Source organism: Myotis myotis, unplaced genomic scaffold, assembly GCF_014108235.1.
Source record: "Myotis myotis isolate mMyoMyo1 unplaced genomic scaffold, mMyoMyo1.p scaffold_m19_p_11, whole genome shotgun sequence".
NCBI lineage: Eukaryota > Metazoa > Chordata > Mammalia > Chiroptera > Vespertilionidae > Myotis > Myotis myotis.
In genome coordinates this window covers 69052984-69066355 of record NW_023416315.1, presented here as the reverse complement: position 1 = coordinate 69066355, position 13372 = coordinate 69052984, and the positions used below count along the sequence as shown (strand labels likewise).

General features: G+C 43.4%; 1 protein-coding gene across 4 annotated transcripts in view; it reads right to left on the bottom strand.

Moving 5' to 3' along the window:
- FAM3C (FAM3 metabolism regulating signaling molecule C) overlaps positions 1 to 13372 on the bottom strand; it is a 55833-nt gene that overhangs the window by 42177 nt on the left and 284 nt on the right. The window contains exon 1 of one of the 4 annotated variants that reach the window (XM_036328846.1): positions 12993 to 13012. The exons of the other annotated variants lie outside the window; for them this stretch is intronic. The gene's annotated coding sequence lies outside the window, so the exon portion shown is untranslated. Of the gene's footprint in view, positions 1 to 12992; positions 13013 to 13372 lie in introns of those variants that run through there. 4 annotated transcript variants of the gene reach the window in all.

Below are 13372 nucleotides of genomic sequence, written 5' to 3'. Positions count from 1 at the left end.
TCACATGAAAACGCCAAGTGGTTACAAATCCTCTTTGGACTTCTAGGAAAAATGGAGACTGTTTCACAGGCCTTTCCTCCCAGCTAATGCGCCAAGGTAACGTCACTCTTATCTGAGTGTGGGCCTAGGGAGATTTCTCTGAAAGTGATGAGCAGCTGGGCAAATACACTTGCTGTTCTTCTTCCTGTTTCCATTACCTGCTAGGGGGCCACCCCTGTAAAATGAAAGTCACTGCCTCCTACACCCGCTATCTCTTCGCACTGCCTAGCAGGCCTGCTTCCAAACTGATCGCTAGTAAGACTGCAGTTATAAGCAGCTACAATTGTCTTGATGAATTCATTAAAGTTCTCAGAGAAGAACGCTTGGTAAAATCTCAAAATTAAAATCTTATCAAATGTCAGTCATAACACATTTTTAATTAGTTTGCTTAAGAAGCAAATTGGGCCCGGCCAGCAGTTGAGAGTCGACCTATGAACCAGGAGGTCACAGTTTGATTCCCGATGCACATGCCCAGGTCGTGGGCTCAATCCCTAGTGTAGGGAGTGCAAGAAGCAGTCAATCAATGATTCGCTCTCATCATTGGTATTTTTCTCTCTCTCTCTCCCTCTCCCTCTCTGAATCAATAAAAATATATTTTTTATAAAAAGAAGCAAATTATGTAAGAGTGAAAATATGCATAAGGAAAGATTATTGAATATGTCTAAGAGCGAACAGGGGAGCATCTGTTTACGATGTGTTAATTCAAACTTGTTCCTAACTTGTCTTCTAAAGAGGACATTTCAAAAACAAGGAAAATCAAGCCCAGGCCGGGTAGTTCAGTTGGTTAGATCATTGTTCCCACCCATCAAGGCACATACAAGCCAATGAACGCATAAGTAAGTGGAACAACAAATCAGTTTCTCTCTCTCTCAAATAAGTAAATTAAAATAAGTACAAAATAAAAAGTAAGTCAATACAAGGAAATTCATTACACATAATTATCTTGGAGGCAAGGGCGGGGGGGGGGGGGGGGGGGGGGCGGCAGCAAAAACTTAATGGGATCTTGTATAAACCTGAGGCTGAACCTCCAACAACCAGGTAGGAATCGAACAAGTCCAGAGAAAATGGACACCAGGTTAAGAAGCCTCTGCTAGAAACTCAAATCTCTTTAATCCAGAAGCTACAGGTAAAATAATTTATAATTTTTCGTGTACGCCCATTAAAATGTACAGACATAGAAATTAGGCCCATTTACCGCAACTAGAATATTGATGGTAGGGAACAATATTTTTAGGATAGATTACAGCAAAAACACCAAAAGCAACATTTGACAGTACGTTTGTGAAATACACATAGGCCAACACAACAAGGTTTTGAGTGTTTTAGATAAATGACTGAACCAAATCCTGGTGCTCACATGTAAAGTGCACAGTCACCTGAGAGCCACTGGAAGGAGGGTCACCGTGACCCTGGGCAGTGAGACACTGTTCTGGATAAACACTGAGCACGCAGCCCAGCCCTAGCCTGGAGAGAGACTAAACTGGGGTTCAAAATGACATCCTGGATTGCTTTGAATGTCTTACAATTTAAACACTTCCTTTAGCCCAATTATCTACTTTCGTCTAATTTAGGGAAGTTTTGTGAAAATCAGGCCTGAAAAAGCAGGTATCGTCCTAGAATCAATCCACTTCAGGAAAAACAGATAAATACCCAGGTCAAGCGATACTTTCATTCTTCCTTTGAGAAATGGACTCCTGCTACGTCATGTGAATTACAAGAACACCAGTCTACATAAATAAGCCATAAAAATAATCATTTACCAGGAGGGGAAGGCCTTGGCAGTTAACATAAACCAGGTAAGATAATGCGTTCGGCAGAGTGGCTCATACACTTTCTTATTTTATGTAATCTTTTCAATAGCTCTCTAGTGTAGTGGGTATTAGGATGGCATTACAGATGAAGTCAAGGGATTTGTCAAAGGTCGTATGAAGGGTAAGGAGCTAATACTGCAAACAAATCCACTTCCCTTTCACCCCAGCAGCTCACTGAGATAGTCTAACATAAGAGCTTGTTGACAAAATTCCATGCCAATCAACCTTGCTTTTGCAAACTGCTCTGGGAACTGCCAGTCTCTGCTGCCAGCAACCACTTCAGAGACCTGACAAAATGACTAAGCACCGTGTATTAGGACCTTCCGCAAAGACAGGAAGAACAGAAAGTGAGGCACACAAACACATCCATTGATGTATTTGATTTTTTTGCTGTTGTTAATCCTCACCTGAGGATATTTTTCCATTGATTTTTTAGAGAGAGTGGACGGAGGAAAGGGGAGAGTGAAACATCGATGTGAGAGACACATCAACTGATTGCCTCCCTCACCTGCCAGGACCAGGACCAGAGATGCAAATTAAAACTACAGCTTGGCCGGCGGCTCAGGGTTGAGTGTCAACCTATGAACCAGGAGGTCACGGTTCACTTCCCCATCAGGGCACATGCCTGGGTTGCAGGCTCGATTCTACCACTAGTAGGGGGCATGCAGGAGGCAGCCAATCAATGATTCTCTCTCATTACTGATGTTTCTCTCTCTCTCTCCCTCCCTTCCTCTTTGAAGTTAATAAAAATATTTTTTAAATTAAAAATACCATCACGTATCACCTGCCAGAATGGCTACCATCAATAAATCAACGAACAGCAAGTGCTGGCGAGGATGTTGGGAAAGGGAACCCTAATATAGTGCTGGTGGGAATGCAGAGTGGTGCAGCCACTATGGAAAACAGTATGGGGTTTCCTCAAAAAACTAAAAATAGAACTGCCATTTGATCCCACTTCAGGGAATATATCCTAAGAATCCCGAAAAACCAATCAGAAAGAATATATGTACCCCTATGTTCACAGCAGAGCTATTTACAACAGCTAAGATGGAAACAGCCCAAGTTCCCATCAGTAGATGAGTGTATAAAAAAGCGGTGGTACATTTACACTATGGAATACTATGCAGCTGTAAAAAAAAAAAAAAGAAAAGAAGAAGAAGGATCTCTTATCCTTGGAGACAGCATGGATGTACATGAAGATTATGCTAAGAGAAATAAGCCAGTCAGAGAAAGACAAATATCACATGATCTCACTCATATGTGGAATCTAATGAACAACATAAACTGACAAAATAGATCCAGAGACATGGAAGCATGGATCAGACTGACATATCTCTGAGAGAAGGGAGGTGAGGGGGGAGAAAAGATTAACCAAAGAACTTATATGCATAGCCCATGGACACAGACAATAGTGCGGTGAAGGCCTGGGGTTGGGTGGGAGTTGGGCGGACAGGGGTTAATGGGGGGAGAATGGATGACACCTATAATGCCATCAACAATAAAAATAAATTTTTAAAAAGCATATACTCCATGAGAAACAATATAATGAATCCTCTTCAAAAAAAGAAGGAAAAACAATCTACCCTTCCCAACACGAAGCTGTCCTTCCACAGCAAAGATGGGAACACATGTAGGTCCTGGAACATTTTCCAAAACAATCACAGGGGCTATTGTTTTTAAAAAGGCTAAAAATTAATCTTACTGTATCTCATTTCATTAACTGTAAAATTAAGTTGGAGAGGAGAAACTGACACTATTTTCTTTATGTAGGTTGGAAAAACTGATCATTTTTGTGATGGGCTTAAAAAGGAGGGAGAGGTGTAACTTGTGTATCTGTTTAAAATTCCAGATATTTATCTTGTAAAAAGCCTTTTCTTAAATTAAAAAGAAATGTTATCACTCTAGCAGGTGCAGACTGCTGTTCAGTATCCTGTCTTCCCCAGATACTACCATACAAACAGCCTGCCAGCCTGGGTAAGTTTTGAAATTACAGAATGAAGAGGGGTGAGAAGGTTTGAAAGGATCTCAGCATTTAACTCAGTACAATATCTGAGTTGGTTTCAATATTATATTTCGATTGAATAAAATTTGGTGTTATTAACACTAAATGCTTAACAGAAAAAATCCAATTACTAACTTGAGAAAGTATTTGAATACTATTAGGAGAAATACTAAATCCTACAAAAAGGATCTTTTAAAAATCTACCATTTTAACACACATATGCCATACACCTTTGAAAAGTATATATGGTCTGATGACAATTAAAGGGGAAAATTTTAAATGACTACCTATAGAAAAATACACCAAGTTTTTAAATGACCAAACTAACCTTACATTTTGACTAGAAGGAAAAAGAGGCAAAAAAATGCAGTGGCTTGGGGTTGGTTTTTTTTGTTGTTGGGTTTTTTTTCTTTTTTTTCTTAAATTTGGGGATGGGAAGAAGAATTCTATGTGAATTCTATAATGCCAAGAATAGCCAACTTTAAAAAAAAAATCACTGAGGAAAATACAAATGTATCTACTCCTTCTGCAAAGACAACTTCACAGACTAAAACCTTTTAGCTAAAGTCTCAACAGAACCAATACATAAAGCATTTAGAATAAAATGTTAATGTTCTATTGAAAGCCTTGTAAAGAGAGGGATATGGGGGAGCTATGCCTGGATTTTTCAGTCATCTGAACTGTTATCATACATACGCCTTTCCTTATTTTCTGAACAGCATCATACTGAAATTATATTTTTTTAAAAGGATGAATGTCTAGATGTGCCTAAGAGACAGAAATAGGATTAAAAGTACACAATGGAAAATCACAAATGAGCCCCAAAGTGGTTTTAACCCCACTTCCGGCCCAAACCCCAAACATCCACAATGCTAACCAATGAATAATATGAAAGCTACTGGGGTTGTACTGGGTGGACTTTAGCTTTTTTCCACCGTCTACCATAAATTGCCGTGTGTGTTGCTTGCTGTTGAGTGGGCTGACTCCTGGCCACCCTATGGATGAGTGATGCCCACAACGTCGTGTCCGAACAGCCCTGCTCAGCTCCTGTAGACTCATGCCCATGGCTTCTCTTCCGTGGTCTTCTCTTCTCTCCTACTTGGCCTTGCTCCTTCCCTGCTGCCTTCTGTTTCCCCCAGCATTCATGTCTATTCCGAATACCCCTGCCTTCTCAGAAGCAGCACAGCTTCAGTTTTGTCATTGTTGCCCCCAGGGTTGTTTCAGCCTTCATTTACTCCAGCACCCACTTGTCTTTCTGGTGCCCCAGGGTATCCACAGAGCTCTCCTCCAACATAACATTTCAATTGAATACTTTGTTTTTTCCTATCAGCCTTTTCATTGTCCAACTTCCAAATCCATACATAGTCGTTGAGAAAACAAGGGTGTGGGTGATCTTAGCTATGCTTTTTTTTGGGGGGGGGGAGGTGGAGGGGGCTCTCCTGGCAGTGAATGGAGAAAGTAACACTTCATAAAGCCTCCATCTGATCTACACTGAGTGGCCAGATTATTATGACCACCCCATCAGTACTTCATTGACACTTCCAAAAATACTGAATACTGAAAACTTCCTAAGCAAATACTCTCAAGGTTTTATAATAATAATTATTATTATTATTTGCATAACTAATTCACTTCATTGTACTGATGGGGTGGTCCTAATAATCTGGCCACTCAGTGTACAGCAGCTAGATAAGATGCCATCCTTTTAAGAATAAAAAATGATCCAATATAACTACAATTCCAACTTGTACCTCTAGTAAAAAACCGGTTGGCGAAGGTGCCCTGCTAAATCATGCAAGTGCCCTGCTTAGACCAACTCTGCCCCACTGTCAGTGGAGAGAGAGGTAACTGTTACACAAAAACTTGCACAGCCACAAGCTCTTCTAAAAGAAAGGGTTGAGCTGCGTCAGATGCTGGGCAGAAAAATCACCAGGTCCTGGGGCAGGCAGCCTGCCCACCAGCAGCAGCCAGGGGAGAGGACAGTCCGCGGTCGGTCTGGGAGCTGAGAGGGCTCTTTGATGCAAGTTTGGGGGAGAAAGGTGTAAGGCAAGCTGAAGGAACGTACATTGGCGGAGATAAAGGGGTGAGAGGAGGGAAGGCAGAGCTAGTTCTGGGAGGGGTGCAGAGTCCCTAAGGAAGTGTTAGCTCTTTAGGATTGGGTGTGGGCAACAGTAAGGGAAGATCACGTGTGAGCAGGAAACAGAGGCGCCTGGGGGTCTGTGGTGCCTGGGGGGGGCGGGGGGGTGGGGTGGCGCCTGGCGCTGGGCCATCGGACTATTCCCTCTAGATAGCCCAGAAAGAGCCCCCGGGAGTTCATTCAGTGTCCACACACACCAGGAATGGTCTCCCCTTGCTTCTGCCCTGCAGTCAGTTATTAAGCACTCAGTTCTTGTTGAAGTCAAACCCAACAGACCGGTCACACACACACTACATTCTGGAAGCAGAAGTATTTCCGCATGGGTCATCTCAACATGAAGATTCCCATAGGCCTGCTCCTTCAACATGCCTTAGCTGAAAGAGGCCTAAAGTTCTTACTTCTTCACACGGGAGATAACAGATTTCTGAAATATTTCCGTTGATCAACAAGCACTTACTTCCAATGATTAAGAACTAAACGGGCACGTGTTCTGCTACCCTTCCAAGTCTAATATACAGCGAAGCACCTTTTTCCTGACGAAGATCATTTATTTTCCAAGACGAAGCCAAGGAAGGAAGCACCATGAGCCGGTGGGTTTGTGCTTCACTTAAGTTTCATTAGTGCACAGACCTGTTCTCACCCAGGGATATTCTCTCCCTCAATACCCAAGAGGCCCAGAATGACAGCCAGGGCTCAGGTTCACTCTGACAAATGTTTGGTGCCTAACCCTGATTATTTTCACTATATCCTAAACTACTCGTGAGAGGCACGGTAGGTGGCTGGTATATGTGCTTATAAACAGCTCGCTGCCCTTAATGAGGGTTAGGGGGCGATAAAGATGATTAAATGGGCAAGCCACACCCAATGTCAAAGTGACATTCAGTAAGTGTTTCAGGGGACTGTAATTACAAATGGAAATCACTAAAGTACAAAGAAGCTAGAAATAATGCTCGTGAACTGAGCCATCAACCATCAAAGGAAAATCATCTGGGCCAAACTGGAGTGCAGCACAGCCTAGAACACAGCTGAACTGTATTTTAAAACAGTCATCGGTACAATCGTCATGACAAATGTCAAGTAAGGACACCTTATATTAAAGTTTATTATAACATATATTTTACATAGTAAAAGGTCGGAAGAAATGCTGCATAATTATGTTACTTCATAGTTTCTACGCTTTCTAATAACCTCTTATCATAGCAAAGAGGGGCCTGTGGCTCACTCTATTTTGCTGATTCTAAAGTGCACACTACTTCCCTTATGTAACATGTCTTAACTCAGGATTAGGCTCACCACATTTTTTTCTTGGTAGTATATCAAATAATGGTATACCTTACGAACACCTTAGATTTAATGAAACATGGTATCTGGTTTTTTGAAGCCCTAACTGCAATGTCACCCACAGCATGGACTCCAAAATTACCCGTGGGCTTTTTAAAATGCAAATTCCTCAGGCCAGAATCCCTAGGAATAAGGACTAAAACTCTCCGGCAATAAAGTCCAAAGGTAAAACTCATATGACAAGAATTTTCCTTCTCTCCTTTACAATGAATGGAGAGAAGGTCCTCTGTGGGGGGAGGGGGAAGGCGGCAGCAAGTAACGCTGGAGAACATGCTGAAGAACAGAGCAGGGGAAACTCCGGTCTGCAGCGGTTACGACAGCGTTAGATAAACATCACCCAGATGAGAGGCAGACAGAGACAGAGAAATTCACATACATTATAACTATCTTCATCCCAGACAGCTATTTTTCATTCTATCAGATGAAAAGTTACAGGTTCCTATTGTGACTGGATGTTTAAGAACTCCCCTACATATCCGCCGCACTTGACTGCCTTTATAATCTGCAGAACTACAATGAAAACGTAATTCTGTCAGTCAGACCTCCCATGTGAACAAATACAGGAGCAGAGTGATTCTGATGCCGTTGTAATTAACTGGTTATCAATAACAGGAAAGGAGCGAGGGAAAGGCCAAATATGGGCATTCATTTGTGCAGCTTTGCCAGGAAGCTGCAAAGCCACTGGTCTGTTCCCCACAGATCCCCGAGGGAAGGGACTGGACGGGGAAAGAATAGACACACGCCCAGTAAAGACTGGGTGACATAGGGAAGGCACTTGCCTGACAGTCACACCTGGGAACAGGTCATTGGCCAGAGTAGGCATGGCCATTGCAAGGGATGGAAGATTCGAGACGCTTAAACTCCTAAACAAAGGAATTTGCTCTCTGGCCTCCTGGTTCTCATTCCTGGCTTTCCGGGCGCTTATGCCCCTGCATTTCGTCAGCATGTCCCACAGCCATGTGGATGCCACACACAATGGGCTAATGAACTACAACTAGCCTAATGCCAAACCGAACCCAGCGGCACCATGGGAAGGAAACTTTGGCCACTGGCTTTACTTCCAGCTCTGCTGAACTCCCAGCTGCACCTCCTCCGGGACTGGACTAAGGGAAATGGGCCTTTGGAAACCCAATGACGTAATCCCACACAAAGAAAGCTTTCTACCACATGTCATCCTCCCCTGGGGGCCTCTGGAAATGCTTATTCTAGTGGCACCCCAAGAACCCCACGCCCACTAGCAAGGAGAAAGGCCATACATGCATTTCTCTGATCACAGTTCCATCTGCCCAAGGGTCCTGAATAGCTCATCAATTCTAAAAAACAAACAAAAAACTCCAAACAATGCAAGTTAGCAGCCATTTGCCAAAAAGAGAAGAAAATGTGTAAGAAGCTTCTAGTGTAAAATTTTCTGAAGCAACTTAATAATTCACTTTTACCCATCACAGTTCCTTCAAAACACATTTAAAGGTCACTTACTGCATCTGATGGCATCAACTGGGAGTAAAATACACCTGATACCACAATACCACCTTTATGAGCCTTACAGAATTTAGGATGAAAATCCAGGAACTAACTCTTTGCGGGAGATGTCCGTATAACGTTTTCTCACTAGCACACAAAAACTCACCAGGTTTTTATCAATGGATGAATGACTACACAAAATGCAGTCTGTATCCATAGCGCAATGTTATTCAGTGACAGGAAGGAATGAAGTCCTAATATATGCCACCCCATGGATGAACCCGTGAAATATTATAGTAAATGAAATAAGCCAGATGCAAATGACCACATAGTTTGACTCCATTTACATGAACTATCCAGAACAGGTAAATCCATAAAGACAGAAGGCAGGGCTCGCCAAAAGTTGGAGGAGGAAGGGCGTGGCGCATCCTGCTTAATGGACATGAGGTGTCCTTTTGGGGTGAAGAAGATATTTTAGAATAAGCAGAAGTAACGATCGCACAACTCTGTGAGTGTACTAAACGCCCCTGAAGTGTACACTTTAAAATGGCAAATGCTGTTATATGAATTGAATTTTAAAAGGAAATTGAAAAAGAAAACACTCACCAGAGTAAAAGTAGAATAATTATAAACAGCAGATGAAAAAGTTAGATTAGAAATAAGGAAAACGTAATAGAAGAACAATTTCAAGCAAGAACACTGATGGAGCAGCTGTGGAAACTCAGAGGTACTGGACCACTTCATTTCCTCCTCTGAAATATCAGCGGACTATATTTTAGGAGCTGAATAAAAATCATAAAACCTTTTAAAGTTTCAAGACCTTGGGAATCGTGTCCAATCTCTCCAATCAGATTAAGAGAGCAAGGCAATGCATGATATTAAATAAATTGGTCAATGCCATTCATAAAGTAACGAAATGCAGGACTATAGTTTAAAATCCAGATTATCTGATTCCAAAGACAGAATCCTTTAGGACTAAGTTCAAAACGCATTTTTGCTATTATATTATGCTCTGAGCTAGATAGATTTTTGTGAGACCTAAGACCAAAATATTTTGCTTCTTGGGTCTTGCCCCTTTCAACTTTAGGAAATGGTATAAAATAGGAAAAAAAAGAGACTGACTTACTGCCTCAGAGAAAGTAAAGTAGCTTTGTGAGGGACCAGGCTGTCTTATTCACAGCCTCCAGGATACCTGTAATTACTGGCGCATAGTAGGAACACTCACATTTTTAAATGAACACAAGTTTTTAAAATACTGAGACGCACCATTTAAGACCTAAAATATGTGGGAAAAATATTAGACTCTTATGATCCTCAACAGTGAACACTACTCTTTTTTTGCCACTTAACAGTCTCTTAGCTCTTTGACCCTCCCTCCAATTGCCTTTTCCTTTTTAATGTAGCTTCATTAATTATGGAAATATTAACTAGTTGGCAATGCTTAAGTTAGCAATCCATATTGAAATTCTGTAATAAAACATCCATTAAGTTTATTTTGAAAGTCGCTTTAACTCAGTGGTACTCATTAATTTAACTCCCTTTTAAACAGAAGCCCCTACATTGGGGACTTTGGGGGAACCTGGCGTGTGTCCTTTTTTAAAAAGCTTACATGGAGACAGATGATTACTAGAATTAGTGGGGTGATCACACTGTTAGTTATAAAAATGTCACGTCATTATATTGTACATCTAAAACTAATATATATCCAATATAAGATTGTATACTTTAAAAAGTCAAAGGTTCCATTTGTAGGTGGTTCTGAAAGGTCCTGGGGTTGAGAATCACTGCACTGAACTTTTTTATTTTTAAACATTTATTGACTTTTAGAGAGAGGAAAATAGTGAGAGAAACATCCATTTGTTGTTCCACCTATGTATGTATGCATTCATTGTTTGTTTGTTTGTTTTTTAATCCTCATCTGAGGATATTTTTCCATTGATTTTTAGAGAGAGTGGAAAAGAGAGAGAAATATCAATGCGAGAGAAACACATCAATTGGCTGCCTCCTACACAAGTCTGACCAGGGCCCAAGCCGAGGAGGAGCCTGCAACCAAGGTATGTGCCCTTGGCCAGAACTGAACCCGGGACCCTCGGTCCGCAGGCTGACGCTCTATCCACTGAGCTAAATTGGCTAGGGCCAGTGGTTGATTTTTGTATGTATCCTGACCAGAGATATCAAACCCGTAACCATGGTCTATCTGGACGACGCCCTAACCAACTGAGCAACGCGGCCAGCTCTGTACTTTTTTTTATTTCTTATTACCAATAAATGCTAGTTTTTAATGTGATAAGAAAGCATGACACAAGATTTGTGAAACAAAGCCTCTAACACCTGTATAAAATTGGGGGGGTGATGACTTAAGAGACTGGGCAGCCTTTAAAAGAGGTACAGTGAATGGTATGCCCAACGCCGGACACTGACTCGGCTAATTTCGTGTTGAATGGCATGTTATTAACTTTTATTTTCTAAGTTAAATGGAGATCGCTTGGTACTCTGCAATACCCCGTGTGAATAGTCATGTGCCACTTAATGATGGAAGCATGTTCCGAGAAATGCGTCATTAGACAATTCTGTCCTTGGGTGAACACCGTAGAGCACACTTACACAAAACTAGATGGTCTGGCTAGCCTACTACACACCTGGGCTATGTGGTATGACCTCTGCCCTCGGCTACAGGCTATCGCACAAAACAGCAAATCAAGCACAAGCGAAAATGATGCGATCAAGAGATGCAGTGAACATGAGATGTATGAGGTTGCTGCAGGTGTAGTATGGCATACTGCTTTACAGCAAACTTTTCAATAAAAGACTACACTCTAAAATGATAAAAAGCATAGGATAGTGAGTACATAGACCAGTCACATAATTGTTTCTTATAATTAGCAAGTATGACTTAATGAATATGCATACAGTTGACCCTTGAACTGTCAGGGTCCTCTCCTATGCAGATTTTTTTTTCCAAGAAATACAGTCGGCCCTTCACATGTGGGTATTCAGCTCAGTGTGGACTGACACTGTATTTGATCCACAACTGGGACTCCGCAGCTGGGAACCTGCGTTGGAAGCCCACAGCTGTCAATCTGCAGTGGGTGGAATACACAGATGGGAAAGCTGACTGCGTAAAGCTGACTGCGTACACCTGGATTTCCTGGAATCGAGGCCTCCAGGAAGGGTCAACTGTACCTGCTTTTATACCACTGGCAGCACAGGTCTGCTTACACCAGCACCGCTTCAGACAGGTGAGTCATGCCCTGTACTACGTCACTAGGTGATAGGAATTTTTGTTTCCTTAGTCCTCACCAAGGATATTTTTTCCATTGATTTTTTTTTTTAGAGAGAGTGGAAGGGAGAGTTGGAGGGGCAAGAAAGAAAAAAAAAAGATACATGGATTGGTTGCCTCCTGCTCCCACCCCAAAGGGGTGGAGATGGAACCTCTGCATTGAACCTGCAACCTGGTCCGTGCCCTTGACCCCAATCCAACCGGCCACACTTTGGTGCAGGCCAACCCTTCCGCGCTCGGGCCCTGGCTCTAACCACTGGAGAACACTGGCCAGGACGGGCCAGGGCATTTTTCACCTCCATCATCCTCTTCTGAGACATACGTCTGTGGCTGACTGAAGCACGTGACTGTAACAGTCATGTTTCCCAAAACTTGGGAACAGCCAGGATATCACTGATCCCCGAGGTGGTCAGGGGTCCAAGGGGTACGGGATCCACTGTTAGCATCAACCCCCAGGGAGTTCGTATTTTCTTTATAAAATTGGGAATGACAGATAAAAGGGCCTAGTCTTTGGGTCCTAAGAAACAAATGTGCCTAAGAAACAAACTGGGCACAATACCTAGTAAGCAATCTCAGTGTATCTAGTATCATTGTATCCTTATGTGTCTTTATTAAATAAAAAGAAACAAAGACAAGCTTCTGTCCGTTAGACGGTGGTTACGCATTATACAAAAAAAAATCAATCAAAGGCAGATGAAACCACACACACACACACACACACACACACACCCCACAGCAGGATATCTCAACACCAACCCGTCAATCCATCCCTGTGTCATTTAGGTCTGGGCTCACTCGTCCCCACGCGCGGTAGGAACCGTGAGGGTGGGTAACAAGCTGGGTAAAAGGAAAAGAAGGAGCAGCAGATTCATCAGGGACACCCCACACCAATGGGCTGGGAAGTTGCAAAAATAAAAGTACCTCCCGTGCCAGGGCCACGGAAACTTCCCTGCAAGTGAGCTACGCGGGCCTCCGGAGCTCCGGGCGACAGCAACTCCATCGGGACGCTCAGCCCACAATTCCGACCCGGGCCGGGCCCCCGCCACCCCCTGCTCCCCGCACCCCGCGCCCAGTGCGCGCCCAGGGCCAGCCCGGCGCCCAGCGCAGCGCCCACCGGTGCCGAGTGCGGCGCCGCCCCCTCCGCGGAACCCGGCGGGACGCCCGGAGGGGAGACCGCGCGGGGCAGAGGCCGGGCCGCCCAGCCGCACCCCGGCGCCCGGTCCCGCGCTGGCCCTCCCCGCCGCGGCCGCCCGGCCGGCAGTCGCGGGGTGCGGGGGATGCAGGCGGAGCTGCGCCCCGAC